General features: G+C 39.3%; 1 long non-coding RNA gene across 1 annotated transcript; it reads left to right on the top strand.

Moving 5' to 3' along the window:
- The first annotated feature begins 16703 nt into the window (after positions 1-16703).
- LOC110361825 (uncharacterized) lies at positions 16704-20371 on the top strand. The gene is made up of 3 exons (XR_002418644.2): positions 16704-17081; positions 18409-18543; positions 20060-20371. It is a non-coding gene; the product is annotated as an uncharacterized LOC110361825 (long non-coding RNA).
- Positions 20372-21971: the final 1600 nt, after the last annotated feature.

Below are 21971 nucleotides of genomic sequence, written 5' to 3' on the forward strand. Positions count from 1 at the left end.
GGAAATCACACACACGGGGCAAGGCACTTCTTCCTCACAAGCCAGCTCTGCCCTCACACCTGAAGGGCTGGTGCCGGGAGGGAAGAGAAACTGTTTTCTTCTTAGCCCAGTTTGAGGGGAGATGTTTCTTCCAGTGGACCACAGTCAGTCAGGTGACACCTTCCTTGCATAAAGAGAAAGAATGTCTACCTGACTGCAGGAACCAGCGAAACCAGAAAAGCTACAGGGTGGCCAGAGGAAAACACTGCAATGCCTCTGCTGTACTAACAGCCAAGTACGTGGAGGAGCAGTCAGGATGAAGAGATTCTATAGGACCTAACAGAGAGGTTTGGGGAAGGGGGTTGGTTGAAAGAACACACATGGTAAACCAGTTCAGAAAAACATATTCATTCGTTGTTCAAAAGCAGATGCACAGCACAGTAAATATGAAGTGCTATCACTGTAACTGTAAACTAATGTCCCTTTAATTGATTTCACCATTAAAATACCTAAAACCTGGTAGTCTCAAGTAATTCAGAGCATCCAATACAAGTAAATCTTAATTGTCAGACAATAAGTATTTTTTTATCCATAAAGATGTAACAGATATTAGTGAACGAAAGGCTACAATGCTGAGGCTGTTGGAAAATCTGTTTTCTAAGTATCCACAGGGTTCAGAATCACCAGGACATATGAGAGAAATATGTACAAGAAACAGAGCCATATTTAATCCTCATGTCTGTGACAGACAGAGATCATGAGAGGAATGCTCTTATAAATAAAAGGGACCCATGTTGTTAAGCTCCTCTCCTCACTCCAGGCCAGGTAAATCTCACAAGAGAAATGTATGTGTTCTAAAAGCACTGGAGATTATACAAAGAATCAGAGGAAAAGCAAAAGCTACATTGACCCCAAAAGACACAGAGGCAGCAAACAGCACTAACGTTTCTGCGTCTGCAGAGCCGAAGGCAACTTGTCCTCTCTCATAATGACTGAGTGGGATCAGTTCATATAAACTTGGCATGTTCACATGCAAAGAAGTTACTGCATGGCCTCCAATTCATGGTAGCTGTCTGTGCATGTGCTTTAAGCTTGCAGCTCAGGTAACTGGAATTAGTTAATTCTTCTGTTTCCTTTGGAGCAGCGGGCTAAGGCAACGTGAATTACCTCACATTTTTCAGGAACTAAAAGCATGCATGTAAGATTGCAGTAGATCAGTTGATGTTCAGGAGATGTTTACCACATATAAGCTTTCACTTCTGTTTATGTTCTGGGCTCCTCTGTAATACTGACTTGGGGGATATTTCTATTAAACGTGTTAAAAAGGAATTCTTGGCGCATCCACTGGGAAGGCATAATCATGGCTGGTTGATGCTAGAATGTTTTTTCCAGCTATAGAACCTATGCAAGATACCACTTCTCCCCCAAAAGCAGATGACTACATATTGAAATTATGCTCTCACCCGGGGTTGCCATCATCTGGGCTTTTCCCTGGTTATTCTCAGCTCTGCTTCACTTCAAATCTGGGTTTGCATTCTGCACTGACTGGGTTGATCAAACTTTGGCTAACCATACCGGATCATCTCTCCATTGTCCATTGGCTTCTCCTATTCCACCAAGTAAGACACTTCAGCGCTGCCTCAAATCAGACTGATTTTCAGTGCCAGTTATATAGCACATTGATGGCAACCACCTCCCTAAGCTAAGTCTTTTGGTTGATATCTGACAGACATTGGATGTAAGTGACTATGCTGTGCTCCAGCTTGGGAGATAGATCCCACCAGCAAGACTCTGTCACCACTTAAAGTTTCATTAGCTCTGAATCATCAGAATAATATTGCTCCACAAAGCAATTTCTAAAAACAGAAGCTCAAAATTTAAGAAAATTCTCTCCAGGTTGACATTATCACTCAAATTTAGTTTCTTTGTGGATCTGAATGTACTTTGTAAAACTGGGGAAACAGAGAAGAAAGAAGGAACCTGTTTCACCAATGTTGCACAGAAGTACAGAAGAAAATCCAGAAACAGAAAGCACAAATCTTGCACTTGCACATTCAGAGTTACTCTGACAGGTCCTATGTAGTTACCAACGAAATTAATATCTGAAATTAATTGCAACTCAGCCACATGTGGCCCTAAATGAACAAATTGGTCATAGAGAAGCTTAAAGACATTTCCAGATGCATTAATTTTTTTCCTACCCAGAATAATCTATGAATTTGTGTTCAACTTTTCTTTCCAAATTTCTATGCCTAAAGAAACATCCAAATTATTCTCTTCTATGTATTATAAAGAAAGATTTTCATCATACTGTCATTTAAAATTAAACCTAGAAAGACAGAAGCCAGGGGATTCACTGATCTTTTAGCTCTTTATAATTTGTGAGCAAATGCACACAATTATATTACAATGCTTTAATATAATAGAAAATGTAGCTTGAAGATACCTTAAAATAAATCAAACCTGACTGTGTTGGTGAGCTATTGTGATAAAAAATTAACATGTTTGGGAAAGTCTGATTTGCATTACACAGTGCCTGTAATCAAATTACTTCTAAATGTTATGCCATGTCACACTGTGTTTGAGATGTTGCTGTCAGAAACGCATACATACACTTTGCAGTTTGACTCAACCTGGCTTCCTTTTAAGCGATCATGTATGCCTCTGAGCCGTTTCAGCCAAACGGTGGTAAAATACAGAGGTTGGCAATTCAATTTCATTCAACCTTTCAAGAAGGAAAGAGCAGATAAGCTTTGCTTGTTCGTGTCAATGATAATATTCAGCGCAGCCTAAATCTAATTCAATAGGTTCGCTCCCGCTCTCTTGTCACATTGTCATTTCCGAACCCAGTCCCCCGCCATCCCCTCCCCGCTCCAGTCTCAGCAAAACTTTCTGAAGTGCTTAACCCACGGCCACGGCTGCCTCCTCGGCAGACGGCGCCGCAGTTTAGAACCAGCCCTGGGTTTTATGGTGGGGATGGGCTCGGCCAGCTCAGGTGGTGGCTACCGGACACCGTTCCCGCTGACCTCATTGCAGCCACAGATGTGTACTGCACTCACAGCGATCTGCAGAAAGCAGAGCAGTAAAGTAGGCCAGCTTGCGGGAAGGCTGTTACCCACAATTCAGGGAAAAATACCGGATAGTTCCCACTAGGTTGTGGTCGGCTAGGAAACGGCAACTTATTAATCTTGTGTCGGAGGGCCAGCTGCAAGCCTGGCAGTTACCATATTTCACCACCAACTCCGTGTCTGGACAGCTATTGTCTTTTTTATGAAAAACTCCACAAATCAGCTGCTTTTTTCCCCCCTTTACGTGCAGAAAAGGAGCTCGGGGGCTGAGGTGGCTCTGGCGCATCATCCGCACGGCGGTCAGGTTTGCTAATTCAGAGCAACCGCTTAGTTTCCAACTTTAATGATATTCCCTCAGCATATCACTATGGTTGCCTGGCGACCGGATTTGAGCTAGGCCTCTCATTTGATTCCCACACATCAGACCCTGAAAAGCACTTTTTTTTCCTCCCTCCGCTTTTGATTGTGGCTCCTCTGAAACCCTTCCCCCTGCGGTGCCGGTATGGGTGGGCAGCGCGGTGGCAGAACAAGGCCAGGGGTGACGGGAGGCCTGGAGGCTCCTGGTCACACATCAAGGCCTGGAAACAAAGCCGCCAGGAGCCCTTCCTGACAAACACAAATTCCCTTCAGAAAAAGCAAATTTGGTCTTCCCTTCGTAGCGTGGGTGTCATTTTAAGACTTTCCTTAGACACTTTACTAAATCTGACGCTTTCCATTGTTTTCCGGGCTGTTTCTCACAAAAGCCTTGCTATTATCAACAAGTTGCTATTGGAGTAAGCAAACAGCTTGTGAAGGCCTGAAATAATCTAATAAGCAACAAGCTTGTGTGCTTTATGTACCCACATCTTTATAGGATACAAAATTTGTTTGGATAAATAATTTTCCACTTTAGTTTTCTTAGTTTCAATTTAAATACCCTGTTAAAATGAATGTTTTTGCTTAGCTCCACATCCACCCTCAAGCCATACACATACACTCACTCTATGAAGTATAGTATAACCATAAATACATTTTTCATAAGCTGTTCTAGCCTAAAAAAATAATTTTTAAAACATTCCATTTCCTGATGCAATTACAGGTCTGATCAATACGATGGGTACAAGGGCTACACTGACTTTCTTATTCTTCTTTTGACTACGACTGAAAGTCTTCACAAAGTTAAAGGATTGACTTCATTGGAAGCCAGATCAGTTTACACCAGCTTAAGGTTTAGTCCTGAATCTTTAATGTGCTGTGGCAAAAAAAAATGTTGTTAGCTATAACAAATGTTTGTTAAAGGGTCTTAAGAACAAAACACAGAATTATTTCAGTAACTAAAAAATTATCGTGCTAAAATAACATAAATCAGGTGGGGAAAGAAGAAAGATTACCGGATATATATTTAACAGATAACATAATTCATTTTCAAAGATTCCCATTGAGAAAAATGCAGTTCTCTGGGTAATTTAATAAAGGTTCGATATGAGAACCACATAAATAGTTTAATTAAAATGTTCTGGTTCTTATTTGCATGGATTTCAGATCACTCCCTTTACAGCCTGTCGATGGATATGAAAATTCATAGTTATTTGTTGTAAACAACTACTTAAATGTCTACTAGTGCTGAGCACAATCTCACTAAAATTAAAGGCAACACATCAACAGCAGAAGTAGATCAAGCCTTGTTATCCTCTACAGTACTTGAATTGCCTCATCTTTTGTACCGATTGCAGTCTCGTGTTATTTAGAGATCCTCAAAAATCCCCAGCTCCTCAAGTTATTTAGTTACAGGAGAACCTTAGCTCGTTATTTTTTAAAGAAGTTAATAGCCCTTGTGGTTGAAGAAAATGTGAATTGTCAAAAAAAAGCCGGACAACTGAGAGTTCCTTATGCTTAGAGCTTTTGGGTTTGAGATTTCCTGATTTTCCACAAAGCTTCCACATTACAGGGAGGGACACACAGTTTCTCTGTATGTTATCTGACAGCCCTGACTATCCACGATGAGAGGCATTCAGCTTTAACTTGTTGCTATCACAACCCAGGAAAAGAGTGCATTGGGTGTGGACCGTTTGGGCAATGACCACCTCAGACGAGAGGTCTCAGTTGTGATGCACAGTGCCATTTGAGCATTGCATGGTGAAACTAAAAATAAAATAGTACAATGACAAAATCAAACTGTGCTTATTTACAGGGCAAGAACGATGCAAATGATGCACTGGGATTTCAGAGGGTGAGGTTCTTCCCTCTCCCTCAGTCAGTCCCCCACTTGTCAGGAATATGATCTCACTGCAATGTATGGAGGACCTTTCAAACCATTGTCTCACAAGGGATCACCATTTTGTGGTCCAGGCTGAAGAACAGAGCAGACTGCTGGGCATAACCTTCTCTGCACCACAGCAGTAGGAGCACCTCAGCCCTGCTCACCCTGTCCCAGCCTTCAAGGACCATAGAACTCTTTCCTACAGCCCAGTCCAAGTCCTAACGAATAACACTGGAGTTACCTGACACCTCATATGTTTTGCACCACCTGTTATGACAGTATGCTATGCTATTTCTTGCCTGTTGCATCCTCATTTGAGCCCCTCAGTTGAGAAGTTCAATTCCATAAATTGAACCTGCAATTAGAAGTAGTCACATTTAAGAAAATCTATTGAGAAAAAAAGCTGCCAGCTAGGAAATGTAGGGTATATGTTGCTAGAGCTCCACAACCATGCAGAAAATTCTCAAAAGCTAGTAATGTATTTGCACTCTGCATGTTAAATTCATTTACAAGGAGTTGTAGACTTATGAAACAAGGAATTTATTTCATGGCAGACAATGCTGCTGATGTGAGCGAATATCTGTGAATGCTAATTCCTACAGGATAGAAAGTAAGTTCTGGTGCAGGAATAAATAGTTTGCAGGAATAAATGTTTTGCAGGTCTACGCTGAAACAAATTGTGCTCAGTTACATTAAAAAAATAGTATCAGAGAAGTGTCCTCATTTTCACAGTGGTGGGAAGGAGAATTTTGCCCACTACACAGCATTTCATGGCAAAAACAATTAAAAAAAAATCTCAGCACATTGGAACTCTTCAAAATACATTTAGACTACTTTGGTCAAATGCACCCTATGAAATGTATGCTCATATGAACAGAGAAAGGATTTAGACGTGTAGTCCCAATTGCTATCTGCAGATTTCCTGGTTGTGAGAACAGATATCTGGTTTTGCATTAGAGCTTAAAGTGGGACTTCTAACCTTTCTTAATCTAGAGCAGATACCAGATCCTTACCCTTTACTCCTCAACAACTAAGTCTTTACAAGTTAACAGATTTTAACTCTTTTATTTTTAAATCAATCATTTGCAATAGCTGTTATCATTGAAGATCCACTACCTGCTGCAACGTTTCTCACTTACTTATTAAGTTGTTAAAAAAGTCGTTTTTTTACAGTACACTCCTGACATGTTAAAAAAGAATGTTTTCAGATTAGTGTTCAAGCTTCATTTTTCTTTTTGCTGAAAGTTTTAATTAACACATTAAACACATTGTAGCTGTGCAGATGGGTGAAGGAGATATCTATTTATACATTCTATTGATTCAGTTATTCTAATATTTAGTAGCATTATACTATACATGCAACAAGAACATGGTGCCCTTTGAGAATTGCTTCCATATTGTTGAGTCTAAATTGAAATACACACGCACACAAAATTCCATCTGCAATAATGGGGTGTGTACCACATAAATTACCCTGTCCCATCCACTGGAAGTATTTGCAAGAATGAAAGGTAAATGTTCAGTACTGCTTTGCTGCCAGAAAGCAGGCTCTTTGTGCACCTTGGAAATAGGACTACCCTGTAGTCATCTCACATCCCTCCAGCAGAGCACCTAAAAAGGAAAATTTGCAAAATAAGTGCTTTATTTGAAAGCTTTATTGTCTTCTATTGCAAGGAACTAAGACATTATCATCACTTTAATTTTTTTGTTCTTGTTCTTTTGCTGTAACACAGTACAGTTTTGGATTTGGGTTTTCGCTACATCAGAAGTTTGGTATGGAAAGCATATTGGGGACTGTGATAATAGACTCTGGATTTTTCTTATCTGTTATTTAATTGCACGGTTTCCAGTGAACACTGGGGACTGGACTTGATAACCTGGGGAGGCTCTTCTGTTTTCTGTGATCCTAAATGAAAGGCAGTGAACATGGCTACAGTCAAAGAGGGTGAGAGACTGCATGAGTATACAGAATTATTACTTTCATTTGCTACCCATGGAACCTTTTCAGTTGTCTAAAAAGACCTCTTAACTATTTTTTAAAAGTAATTATTTCTTTTAACAAAAATGCAATCAGGATTTCAATCCAAAAATGGACATCATCAGCTTCAGAGTTGTTCCCTCAAAAATAAAAAAAGTAGCTCTGGACATACTATCTATATATAAAAGTATGGGTTGCTATTTATTCATGGTATATTTAGAGTTCCAGATTTCAGAAAAACTTGCATTGATGGAGAGATAAGAAATAAAACTGACCAACTACAGAAGGGAAGCAGCGTGCCCAGCGTCAGGCATTCAGAGGGAAGGGACTGGAGAATTAGTGCATCATATTTCTCGCAGGACATGTTAAGAAATTCTTTGCCTAAACCACGACTTTTACTTTGATGTGATTTGTTTTAGGTCACAAAAAGTCTGGCACCATTTCCACTGATTTGAGATCCAACCAATAATGAATCAGAAGCAGAACCAAGAATAGACCTAAGAAGTTCTGACTCACAAGCCACCTCTTTCTCAAAACACCCACTCCCTCCCAGTCAGACAGACGTCCCTTGTTTCTAAATAAATGCATTTAGTTACAAAATGGATTTATTTATTTTTAGCAATAATTGCTCATAGTGAAAAAATTGTCCAGTTAATTACAAAATACATTCTGTTTCATAAGATTTGCACTCGTGCATAAAATTGCCACTCATCATAATTAATGTATAGATTGAAATTATAAGACATCTAAAGATGATGATCTGTCACTGTCTGAACACACCCATCTCTCTTCTCCACTTTTCTTTCGCCCTTTTAGAATATGATAGTATATCTAAATACTACAAAAAGTCACATGAAGAGGAAAAAAAGGCATTCGTATTACTTAAAAATGGAAAAAAATAGTTGCCCGTGTAAAGCCAGTACAAGTCTGTCACCTTCCTGTGGCAGAACTGGCTGTGATAGGGTCAGCTACATCCTGAGCTACCGAGCTTGACCTTTTCATTCAGATCATTGAGAGACTTACACATCTAGAGCACAGTGCTTCTGGTATCAGCTTTGCTATTACCAGCCTTCAGGAGAATCATGCAAGCAAATTAAGAATAAATCCTGAAATGGTTCCCGTTCCTTACATCACCACAGATACCTGGAGTTAGAAGACTTTCATCTCCATGTGTTGTTAAATTAAGATCTGTGAGTGATGCACAGAATTAAAATGAAGAGAAAATTATCTCACCGTGATTTAATTATCTCAGTTATCCGAGTATAATAGTGCACTGGCTGCCCCGATGCAGAACCACTTCTGATGAACAAGCCACACTGGATAAAATAACCAGAAAGTCAAATCACTGCATAAAATTTGAAAATAAACCAATCCCATGGATTAAAGACACTTTAGTTTTCTGTCCTCCACTCCTCCCCTGTCACTTGCATCTTCTAGAGTCAGAAAAATATCTTACCTTGGCAAAACCTAAAGTTCTGTCCTAAATAACACATGTTTCAAAAGGGTTTGGAGCACCTGAGAAAAATTTGAATGAACTTCCAAATGTACAGGAAGCCTCCTCACTGCCTCTGCTGTTTACTGAAATGTTTCCAAAGGAAAAGAACCTTTGTACCACACAGAGGGTCTGAAAACATGTTTAATACTGACAAAAGACTCCTTTTTTTTTTCCTTTTTTGCAAGCATTGAGTCATGGAGAGAGAAAATCACTTGCCCCAGATTTGTGCCAGAGCCAGGCCAGCACAAGGCCTCTGACTTCAGTCCTCAGTGCTGTGTTTTAGCCATGAGACTCTGCCTTTCCCTGACACGTATGAGAAGACAGCAATGTGCTTGCTGTCAAAATCTTCCCAACCCAGGGCAAACACATGGGGAAAAAGAATAGGCAACACGCATAAGCAATGTTTTCTCTTTAGTGTTGCTATATTAGGTACACTAGAAAAACTAAGGATAGATTTGAAAATGCAGGTGGGAGGTTATTTCTATTAACAGCAAAAGCTGAATTGATCCAATAGGTCTGTGGACATTTTCTGATTTAAAGCCTGCTATAATTCCTAGTGACTGTTCTGTCACTATATAATGTGAATGAATGCTAAAAATAATACATGTTCTATGCTGTGGCTACCCAGTACAGATTTCATTCAGTCTAGGTTTATGTATAATTCCTGTTACGCCTTCACAGCACCGACACTCAGAGGAACTGTAACAATGGTCTATTTTTGTGTAGTATAGCTCTAGAATGCAGAATAAATTTATTTAATACACAGCCTAGTCTTGATCTGCTGTGACAAAGAAATACCTTAAGTCAATGAAATTTCATCTGACATGTTCAGGACTAGGCCCAAAACATTTAATTATGAAAAGAAGACAAACCAGGGTACAGTGCCAGAATATAGCCAGGAAGAGGTGAGGTTTCCCAGTAGAGGTATGTTATCACAGAAGCCAAACTGTTATGTTTTAAAGATAGACCATAAATAAACGAAAACTTGAGCAAACATATTTCTAAGGGGATGTTTATTCTTTATGCCAAAATCCATCTCCCAAGATATCTGGTCCCCTTGACAGCTTTTAGTTAAAACCAATCTCTAAGATGAAGTTTTCTGTCTGTTATTTGGGAAACAATTTCATCTGGGAGAGATGAATGGGAAACAATGAATTTAAGATTAAACTATTCCTGTAATCACATATAGCCACATTTGCTGTCACATTTACACAGTATGTACATAATCACAGAGAGGCTGGCAACACGTCACCCAGACTCTCCACAAGAGCAGAGATTATTCCAGGTGGAAGAGAGCATTTCTGCACCCTTTCTGCGTGACAAGCTTTTCTACTGGAAGATGCAGAGTGGGAACCAGCGCAGGGCAGTACATGCAGAGGAGACGGTCCCGGGTCACCATGCAGCAGCTGGATCTGCATGGAGTATACAAGGCAGGATTCGGTCAAGGCAGAGCACAGGGCTGGTGAGGAGGCTACTTCATGGATCCTCCTATCTACCTTCCCTGGCAGGATCTCAGGAGCTGCTGCAGCTTCAAAAGGACTGCCTGGATTTAACTTCTACACCCCACAGATGATATATTACTGAGGGGTGATCTCATTAATGTTTATAAATATGTACAGGATGAGTGTCAGAAGGATGGAGCCAGGCTCTTCTCTGTGATAACCAAGTTTACAAGGGGTGAACTGGAACATAAAAGGTTCCACTTAAATATGAAAAGAAACTTCTTCACAGTGAGGGTGGCAGAGCACTGGAACAGTCTGCCCAGTGGGGTTGTGGAGTCTCCTTCTCTGGAGACATTCAAAACCCACCTGGACAACTTCCTGTGTAATCTCATCTGGGTGTTCCTGCTCTGGCGGGGGGATTGGACTAGATGATCTTTCGAGGTCCCTTCCAATCCCTAACATTCCGTGATTACCAGGTGAGCTAGCAAACATGTCACCAACACGTGCTGGGTAGGACTACTCAAGACTTAGTAGAGGTTCCTTTGGGACTGTGTATTTACCAGAAATACAGAAAATTTAACAGAAAGCTGCCTGGTGGCACAAGGCACTCATGCCCAAGGTCATCATCTCTTCCCAACCTGCCATCAGCCTGGTGCATTTAGTGTATCCTTGTCAGTTAAATGATGAATTACCCTCTTGGGGAAACTCTGAGGTCTGGAGTTTTTTTTTGGGTTTTGCTGGTTGGGGTTTTCTGTGATTTTTGTCGTGGGAGGGGACACAGGTGTCAGTAAACAAATGATATATGAACAGCAGCTCTAGAGGGCTCCTAGGGACAGTAAGCAGACTTGGAACTAGTGTGCCCCCACTTATGGAGACAATGCAAGGAAGTGACTTCACAGGGAGACAAACTCAACTTGAGAGCATCCTGAACTGAATGGGTAAGTGCTGCAGATGTTCAGAGCAAACTTAATGACAGAGCCTCATACCTCAAGAAGCAGAGCACAGATGGTGGATTCACTCAGGGTGCCACTGAGGTATAGACTTGTAAGCAATGTGAGTAGTCTCATTTTAGGCTTACATGCTATGTAGAAAGAAGACCAATACATTAAGCATCTTCAATGGATCAAACTTGAAATACAAATTGGGACATGAGTGTAGCACTGAGGTTACTGTTAAAAACTGTAGGAAGTCACTTTGTGCAGAAGTTAGGAAGACTAGAGTTTGAAGCTGCTATGCTCCAGTGGCTGAGAAGAGCAATTACATTTATAAAAAGGAATTATCTGCCTTATTAAAACTTTGTAAGCTTGTGTCGGCTGTGGGTCATCTGACTGGTACTCAGCAAATAGTACCGAGGTTTTCTTTTTCCCACTTTGTAAATAGTGAATAAGAACTTAAAATGAAGCACCGGCTTAATTTTAAGGGGTCTTACAAGTCTGAGAGGGTTTTTTAGCTGAAGTTTTGCATACTCAATTCAGCATCAGGCTCATATTCTAGACTTTTTTGTCTAAGATTAACATGAATTAAGTACTACACCATGTGTGCTGTGGTAGAAATCAATGGGAGTTCTGACACCGATCTAAAGAGAAACAAAAGTGCGTAGACAAGCAAATCTTGGCTACTGTTAAAATTATAATAGAAAATATAAAACAAACAAAAATTTTGATAGCTTAGTTAATGGTATTTGTGTTTATAACTATTAGCCTTTAGAAAACAGATCCCAGAGTGGCCTCCAGAAGAACAAATTCTCTATACAGTGAGTTCAAAAAACAATTTAGTTCATCTTTTAAACAGTCAGAAAGTAACTTCTCCAAACATGTTTTGCTTTATGCACCGGAAAATTGAAACTGAATACTTGCACAGACACAGTCCCTCTCTCTTTTAAAGCAAACATGCAACCACTGATCTCAAAAATACTATTTAAATTCCCTGAGCCAGCAAAGCAACAGTTTGCTGCAGTGGGGCTACACTGATCTACAATGACTGAAAGCGTGGCCCACAGTGTTTTATCTAATCCATGTAAGCATTTCTACAGCCTCCATCTCAGGGGGTTTTGTGTGCACCAAACATCAATCCCCCAGCTTGTCTGGGTTCCTTCCAAACGCCGAGAGCGCAAACAACCAACCCCGCACCGTCCCGGCAGTGCAGGCCCCACGCTGTGACAATGCTCTCTTGTCACAGGAGCTGCCACAGACCCTTAACTTGGCAGCCCCGTACTGGCAGGTCTGTCTGTAATGTGGCTTGTTCCCTTCGCTGTCCCCAGGCAGCTTTACCTCGAAATGCCGATGGACTGATGTAAGCATTTGAAATGAGCTTGCTCAGGAGTGCCTAGATTAGCTGTGTTGCCAGGCTCTAACCACTCTAACCCCCTTTTCCACTTCAGTGGGCTGAGCTTTTGACACTCTGAAAAGCACCATTTAAAATTAATTAAAGCTTCTTATTTTGTACAAAATCTCACCCACTACCAACTCTGTTTATTATGTTTTATGCGGGGTGGGGGATTCCAGCCAGCAAGGTGTTCTGGGCTGTGCTACCAAAACTCACAGATGAGGAGATATTTGCAGGGTAAATGGGATGCGAATGGCATTTTCACAAATTGCAGTTTTTGCACAGATTACTGGGCTCCTCTGGCAGAATCCGCATGTTACACAGCAAGGCAATGCAAACTTTCCGGCAACACCTTCTTAAGGAGATTTACGATATTAGTTTTACTACTGTGCACAACATTGTAAAGTTTTACTTCTGGCATATGCCAAGTAAATTTTTAAAAGAATTTGCTATGAACTGTTACAAAAAAAGTTTAACACATGTATGATCAAGCCAAGTATTTTCCAGTCTATTTGCTACAGCTGATTTATGAATATTTTTTTAACAGATGGAGGTAAATATTTTCCTTTGGTTTCCTTTTCTGAAAGATCTTCTGCCCATCTGATAAAAGGAGTCTAAAGATTCTTTTACTGCATGTTTGAACTGTCACCCACAAGATAGCGTAATGCAGTCATGTAAATTTGTGCATACAAATTTTTATTAGATGGCTGCTCATTGTAAAGGAGATCACAACAGTGAACTAATCCAGCACATGAAGTGTTCTTCAACACTTCATATTTGGCAAACATCAAATTTCTGAACTATCCACCAAAATGTAAATGGGATACTTGATATTCAAACTAACAGCAGGTTGTCCCATACAAAATAGTGTTCTTTAAACATTCAGCATTGATTGTATAGCACTCAGCACTTCCATGGTATTTTGAAATATGATGTTGACAAACACCGAGCAGCAAAAACATAACACAATAGGTGCACAGTAAAATGCTATAAAAGCAACAGTTAGAAGCTAACATCACATTTAGAGCACAGTGGCATGAAACCGAATGTAGCCGCTGCATTCATGATCCAGTGAGCTCAGAGGATGCCCAGCTAGTCAAAACAATTAGTCTGACACATCATTACTCATACTGGAACAGCTTCACTTTACATTACTTTAGACAGGGCAGTAGCATAATAGGCTTTTCAGAGTTTTAAAGCAAAAAAATCTCTTGGATTCGAATGCAGCTACAATTCTGTGAAATCTTCCTTTCTCAACAAAACTAAACAGAAAGGAATTTTTAGATGGAATTTGAGTTATACCAAGAGATGGCTGCAGAAGTAGAAACATTAGCATTAGAATTAGAATTTCTGGAAGTCATACTTTTTTTTTTGTAGATGCTTTTTTGGTTACTACAAGTAAACAACAATTTATTCTACTAGAGAAAATGTGTCAGAATCTAGCCCTGAATCTAATACATCTTGACTCTTCTGCTGCACAATCTCAACTTTAATTCAACTGTGTGATTATACCAGTTCTCTATTGGCGGTATAGGTAGGACAAGGAAAAAAACCAACATCATCATACACAGAGTTATTTCTTTTTTATGTTCGTTTGTGCAAGTGAACACTTTGTTAGGAAGACTTTCCTTCAAGAGGAAGATTAAACATCTGTAAATTAATTTATACCTGTAAATATCTACAGTACTTACTTGAACAGAATAAGTGAATATCCTTTCACTTAAGACTGTTACGGGGTTCCTCTGCTTCTAAGTTTTCTAACTTGTACAGACAACCTTGTACTAGTTAAACCCGTTTCTCCATTGCTCTGTCTTTTGTGCAGACACTTGTACCTGTTCTGAGTGGGTATAAAACGTTTCCAGATCAGAACAGCACTGTTTTATGTACTAGCACCAGCACGAACAAATAGCAACACAGTAGAGAATCAGGCAGTAGAGAATCAGGCACTGAAAACTATAGTCCCAGGAGAAAGATTCTGCAGAACATAAATGTTGCTACAAGTTCCCTTTCTAACCAGGAGTAGTCTCCCATACATCTCCAAGAGAGCTGAATCAGGCCAACGACAAATATTTCTACATGGGTTACACAAGGGCAAAGAGTCCTAAGAGGTATCAGTGGAGATTAACAGGAGTTCAAAAGCACTGGCATAGTACAGACTGAGCCGTCAAATCACTTCTGTTGCAGATTTGTGTGATTTAGATAAATCACAAACACAATGTCTCCTCCTCATTGTTTATCATGTTCCCATAGCCCCTGCTGCCAGCTTCTCCTCCCAGCACTGTGCCACCTCTCTGCTGGGACGCCACAACAGCAAGCCAGCTCAGTGGTGGATCTCCAGTTAAAATATCTCTCCCTCTCTCTTTTGTCAGGATTATTTTTGATCTGGCAAAGTTTGTATCCAAGTGTTCTGCCTTCTCCCCCACATTGCACTCATGTAGTTTCATGCCAGTAGAGCAGAGGGGCAAGTCTGGGGCAGGAATAGGTGGCCAGCAGTTCTGGGAGCTGGCGTTGCTCCTGCAGAAAAGGGTATGTGCACAAATATCTGTGATTACACAGAAACTCCCACAGCAGATGAAACCCAAAGTCCACACGTCCCTGTGACTTGTCCAAGAGTTATGCTGATCTGTTTTTTAATATACATCTTATGCAATGCCAGGCACATTCTCTGACCCTTAAATCAGCAGTCCACAATTCTTTAAAAAAAAAAAAAAAATGCAAGTGTTAAAGCCCAGTAGTTGCTTCTGTTGACATTTGTGCTGGTAAAGTTTGTCTACAGAGGTGCTTGTGGAGACTGAAAATAAAGCGAGCATCAAACAAATTTGGAAAACTGACCTGGAAATGCAACCCTGGATCTTCAAGTCCAGTTTCCTGATATTATCACAAAATCTCTTATGTAAACCAGTCAAGATTCATTTAAAAATTTGTATCAGCCCATTTTGCCCGCAGGGAAATTTTTCTGATAATCAGAGTATCCTCATGTTAAACCTGACCAGTCATGGCCAGTTCCTGTTCATTCCTTCCTATGTCAGCACTCGTTTTTCACTACACCTCCATTTGGTTATCTTTCTGGTAAGACAGAAAATATCCCTTCTCAAGAGAGAAAAGAATCCATTTAAAAAGAAGTTATAAAAGATTAGAGATTAATTTTTCACCAATACTACAATTTTTACCAAACTAAGCTAATAGAAAATCTTTTGGAAATTAATATAGACCCCCTATGCCAAGGATTTTATCCCATCTTATGAAAATTTCCATCAGTTTTTGGGTGGGCATGGAAATAAAGAACTGGACTTGACTCTCACATAAATTTTATCTTCTCTCCTCAGAGAAACAAGGATCCATAGGGACCCTTCATCTGTCTAGCTAAAAGGAACAAAACCAAGAGTTCCCAAACCAAAACACCATGGAAGAAAGTCAGTTATAAACATCACCAAGCTCACATTACTGAGTAAGAAATTTCATATATTCATCAAAAAAAAAGAAAAATGTCAACCTACCGGTGACTTGTTGTTTTTCCTCACTACACTCATCAACGACTATGTGTCAATGTTTCTACCTTTTGGTATACAAAGGCCTAAGTGTACGAACCGAAATGCTAAACCAGCTTCTACCTGTGACCGATCTGTTTAGAAATCTCCTGTTGCTTGTTGCATCCTACTGACATGACAAATTTTCTTTCCTCCACTCAAACAGAGTAGCACAAACAAGTATTTAAACAAAAGAAAAACATCATCAGTGCACATTCTCTTTTCTTGTCAGAATGGAATCGACAAAAGATTAATCCCTTGTTGAGAGTTTTCTCTCTTTCTCACTCTCTTTTTTCCTCTGCTTAAAAGACTATGAACATTTGCTTCCCTTGTTTTCCTAAACAAGTCTTTGAAAAACATCAATTCATCCTGCAGGCTTTAGGAAGTTTACTGATCCTATCGGCTTAATAGCACACTGCTACGCTCAAAAGAAGGCACTAGTGCTCTTGACTATTATGTCCTTTTTTAAAGCATGGCGAAGACATCAGGCACTCTAGAACATCTTTCATCGTGTACAAGAAATTAAATAACAAGACAGTCAGGAATTACTGGGACCCGCTAGTATGTTTTTCCCCCCCGCAATGTTACATTTATTTATTTACATCACCAGAAGGAAATGATTGCTCAGCATCCAGCTAGCCCTTCAGTTGTGCTGTTCAAAGGGAAATCCATTGAAATGCCAACACAAAGATCAGGGGTTAAGGTCCCGGTTCTGCTCCACTCACAGATGCTGGAAGTTGCTTATTTCAGGAGATTTTGGCCCTTCAAGAGTAACAGTATCACAAGAAAATCTCTCAGCCTCCTAGGAACCAAAAGACCCAACTCATCTGTTTTGTATTGGTTATCAATAACAAAATTTGGCTCTCTCCTGGAAATGGCAATGAATGGTTTGTCTGCATTTACTGAAGTAGTGAACAAAATCACTAATAGCAAAAGCACAACCTTTGTCTTCCTCTTTCTCTCCAGAATTTTAGGATGGATACTACTGGTCTTGCATCATGCCTTTCTGCCTAAATCCTCCCATAAAGGTAAGATTGGCTCTTACGGTATAAGCCTACAGGGGACCTGTAAGAAGACAGGTACCATGTTTCAACTCTTCATATTTGGTATTATATATAAGAAAACTGAAAAGATAATTGTTTCCAATAATAGCAGTTCAGTAGGTGTGTCTCTCCCTTTACGCTGGGGCTAATGTGTTCATTAGCCATAAGCACACAACAGTACTTTGTGGGGCATCTTTTTCTAAACAAGACAAAAAATTCTTCACCTGCATCAGTGAGGGATGCAATTGCTCAGCCTAAAGGAAAAGATCCTCATTTTTTAATTTTTAATCTCATAAACAGACACTGGTGTGAAATTACATCATCAAGCTCATTAAGTAAACAGCCAACAACTGGGGGAGACTGTTCCCCCACCAAATATCAGTGTTCAGTCCAGACGGGCCAAATTCTGATTCAATTTCTATTGGAAAGCTCCAGTAAATATACAAATTCCTGTCACTCAGCACAGTTTAAAATGCCCGCTTAATTTTAAGGCTACAGTTCAGTAAAATTGATTGTGTGAGAACAGATGTTGATTCATTGGAACCCTGAGATTTGCTAGAGACATGTTCTTCTCAAATGGGACTGTAGTGCTCTGTAACAAATACTTTTGTTTGGTATCAATGGATATTTGTTGCATTTGTTGGTGTTTGGTGTATATATTACATAGTGCTATTTCAATAAGCGATTGGTTACCTAACAAACTAAAAGGGTGGGGAAGAGAAAAATAACTTATTTCAAATTAAATTTTCTCCATTTTCCCATAAAATCACAGATATTTTTAAATCAAATTTAGGTCAGTGTTGGAGAGAATGTTTTATAATTTCAAATACATTAATCAAAACTAAATCAAAAATCCTTCAAAGTGTTTAAATATAATATTGCAAAAACAAAAGTTGAAAGCAATCCAATTTCCTTCATTCTTTTCAATGCAAAGAACAGGCAAAAGTCAATATATATTTGCAAATAATTTCAATGACATTAAATTGACTGTTTTTAACAAATAGAATACATATTTAATTTCAGTCTGGATTCTGCTTAAACGTGGTTTGTGATATTTTCATAAAAGGGAGCAGTTAATAAGAGATCTTGAAAAGGGTTTGGAGTTTGGTTTTTCTCCCATATTAGACATGGGTTTTGCTGCCAGACAGTATAGCATACATTTTTCTTGTACAATTATAGGAAAACGGATATACAAAGAGCATTAATATGGCACTCAGATAGCAAGATCCAACAATGTGTCTATGTATCTCGCTACATAATCAGACACACAATGATGACTGGCTGGTTTTAGCCAACTTATTTTGTTTTAAAGGTGTTGTTCACACCACAGCCCATGGCATTTCTGCCTCAGGATGAGCTGTCTTTTTGGGGAATGGGGAACATCAACCTTGCTTGTCTCAGAAGAGTATTGTGATGAACTAAAAATACACCAATTTGTGCAAGGAAGGTAAGTCTCGAAGTAAGTAACTACTTTCTAAATTGAAAACCCTTATTAGTTGCCCCCATTACAGGTTGTATTTCTGAATGGCACTGTGGTATTGAAATAATGTAAACAAACAGCTTTAGAAAGAGAAAGAAAAACACATAACATTTAAAAAACACCTGTATAGCGTAACACTGTGTACAATCCTCCTTTATGACCTCTCTTTATACAATTTCAGTGATTTGAAAATTAGGATTGTTGATGAGTCAAACTGAAGCAGATGCCAAAACTATTCAATATCAGTGAAATGCAGTTTAGAGTCAATAGGATTGGCCATCTAATGACGATTAAGTATGCTATAAATTTAAATCTTTGAACTACTTGTTGAGATTTATTCAGGCAGACAAACAAAGATAACAAAAGTCTTTTGTGTGTTTGTCACTCATTTCCGTTGCTCTGTTGTTGCAGTGTCAAATAATGTCGGTTATTTAAGCACAATTAATGTAATTTAAAATTCTCAACAAATTAAATTATAAAGACTAGCAGTCCAAGGAGGACCCCACCCATTTTTCTTCTGCACTTTCTTTTTTCCTCCTGGTTTTGTGGCAGATTTTAAATCAATGCAAGGTTAGTTTCAACCCTGATTCTTAGAGAAACAGCCCATTTTGATAAAAAATATAATTTTCTTTTCACTAAGTTATTTCTCCCTGTTTTTAACAAGAAATACATCTTCATGAAGACTTAATAATTTTTACAATATTTGCAAAAGCCAAACAGGAAGAGAACATCTATTCCAAATGACTCTCACCTGTGCCAGGATTATTTCTTTTCATTTATGATTGTATGTGTTCATTCAATGCAGGGTCACCTACTTTTTAAAATCCTGTACTTTTGTGGTTCCTAACCTCATTTTAGCAGATTGGAAGAAGGCATTTTAAAACAACGCCACAATACAAATGACCATTGAAGGAAAACTGGAGGCTTGATAAGGAAATATATTTGGTTTTATCTCGCTAATAAAAGGACATTAAGTCCTTCATTTAGAAATCTTGAAAATTAATTGAAGACACAAAGATTGCCTATCTCTAATCTTGCTTAATTAGAATGGGATCAGGAAAGTTATTCTATAAAAGCAACTTAAAGCTGGTCATCTCAAAAGAACAAAATTACCACCCATTGTGCCTAAATTATGTTGACTACGTTGAATGTTATGTAATTTAGGAGGGAGTGAGATATTTTATGTTTTTTTGAGATCATACCTCAAGATTTGGTACAGCATCTACAATTTCTTTGCAAGTAATAAAGACAATGATCCATTGTGTACTTCTGTTACTAACTATTCTGTAAAGATTGTCTGTTCCAAAAGATAATTAGAAAGGGTGAAATTTAATTCCATTAAACAGAACTCAGCTGGGACATAATGAAATTTCGTTGTGAAGTAGTAGACTCACTTTGAAGCTAAATAAAAAGCTCTTACATTGATTGAACAAGTAAGATTGTAAAAGCTCACACCTTTTTTCCTCTTTTTTTTCTTACGCAGGCAACATTTAAAAATAGTTAGACCAACACTGAATTATACTTGCAAAAAGCTTCAGTTCTCAGGTATTTCAGGAAAAAGAGATGTCATCTTCTGCTTTATACACAGATGAACCTTGAGTATTTGTTTTGTGGAAGTCAAGAAACCAGCCACAGAATAGAAGAAACCAAAGTGATCTACACTTATAGGGCACCAAACTTTTGTGATTCCATAACTCAGCCTTCCAGCTATTACAGAAAAAATAAATAACCCCTGTGCAAACAAGCCCACCCCAGGCCAGCTCTGGGTGTGAGGAGACCATCAGACTGGCTCCAGGTCTTGATCACTTCTCCAAAGCACCTGACTATAAAATGCTTGGTTGAGGGATGATTTGGCAGTGTGGATCCCTTCCCACCCTAAAATAATCAAAGACATCCAGTGCAGAGCTGGAGAACTTGACCATTTATCCCAGGCCTCCAGAGTAGCCAGCACTGCTGCACAAAAGGTGTGCTTGAAGTAACAGCTGGTAATTGGGTTCAGGTCTTTATTGTGTCATTCAAAGGTCGTATGAACCTCCTTAATGGCACAGAGTTTATTGTAAAGAAAAGAATGACGTGAATACATTAGTAACCCATCTCTTTGAGGCTAACCACTAAACACAATGCAGCAGCGGACAACATGCTTGGGAAAAGTCATTTGGGAAAATACATGAAGCTGCTTGAAACCAACTTGCTTCAGGTCACTGGACCAAGTCCAGACATTACAGGCTTGAGTCTGGCTGACCAGAGCATAGAGCTGCTTCTTCAGGGGGATGAAAACATTTCACAGCACAGTTGTCATGCCCTGTGACAGTCCTGTGCAAGAGCCCGAGCCCTGCAAACCCACCCTGGAAAGAGGAGAGGCTGTGAAGGATGAATAAATGAAGAACTGCCTAGCCAAGAGGAGCATGAAGACGCAGAAAAGAAAAAAAAGCTAACTTCTAAACCAGTCTCCTGAACAGCATGCTCAGCTTCAATATTATTTTTACCTGCCTTCAGATCACTGAATTAGATTCCTGATCAATATCAATAAAGCAGAGGGCTTAGGAAATGTTCCACAAGAGAACACTTCCATATCAGAATTTAGGAACATCTCTACTGCCTGTCAAGCTTGTTACGGACACTACCAAAATCTGAGCACATCTGAACACCCTGTGGTGAAAAGAAATGTTGTAATTACTATCTTATAGCAGGGGAACCAAAACACAGAGAGAGTAAGTGACTTGCCCATCATCAAGGGTGTGCTTTTCATGACTCCAGTAAGTGCCCTGAGGACAGGGTATCTTTCCTCTGTAGGATCACACTTTAATATGAGGCAATTGCTGGTTTTGCAAAATAAACCCAAGCAGCTCTTTTCCTCACAGTAGGCTGAATGGATGTGAGTTTATTTTTTAAGACCAATTCCCATTTTAACAGAAAGTGCCATTGCTAAATTCTGAAATTGAAAAGAATTTCCACATACTGTGACCTAATGACAGTGAATGTTAAGAACACATGTGGCTTTTTTGAGCTTTGTGGAACATTCCCATGAAGAGATACTTAGCAAATGCAGCTTTGTGTACATTTCACAGAACTCTGCCAGCATTACTGACTTTTACCCAGGTCTGACGCTTACTCTAGACTGAAGTCACAAAAGAGGGGATTAGTAGGGCTACACTGAGGCTGTCTGTCACATAAATAGCTAATTAACTCCTGATTGGGTCCTGCTAAATCCCCATTTCCTTTGCATTTTATTCACCCTCCCCACAAAAAAAATACTTCTCATACAGAAGAAAAATGAAAATTATAGTCAAAGGTAGTAATGAAATAAGCCTCTTTTGAACAAAAGTTGTTACGTCATTAAGCGACAACAGGATGTTAATATGCTGCATCCTCTTAAAACTGTGTTAATTGCCATG

Source organism: Columba livia, chromosome 9 (assembly GCF_036013475.1).
Source record: "Columba livia isolate bColLiv1 breed racing homer chromosome 9, bColLiv1.pat.W.v2, whole genome shotgun sequence".
Classification (NCBI taxonomy): domain Eukaryota; kingdom Metazoa; phylum Chordata; class Aves; order Columbiformes; family Columbidae; genus Columba; species Columba livia.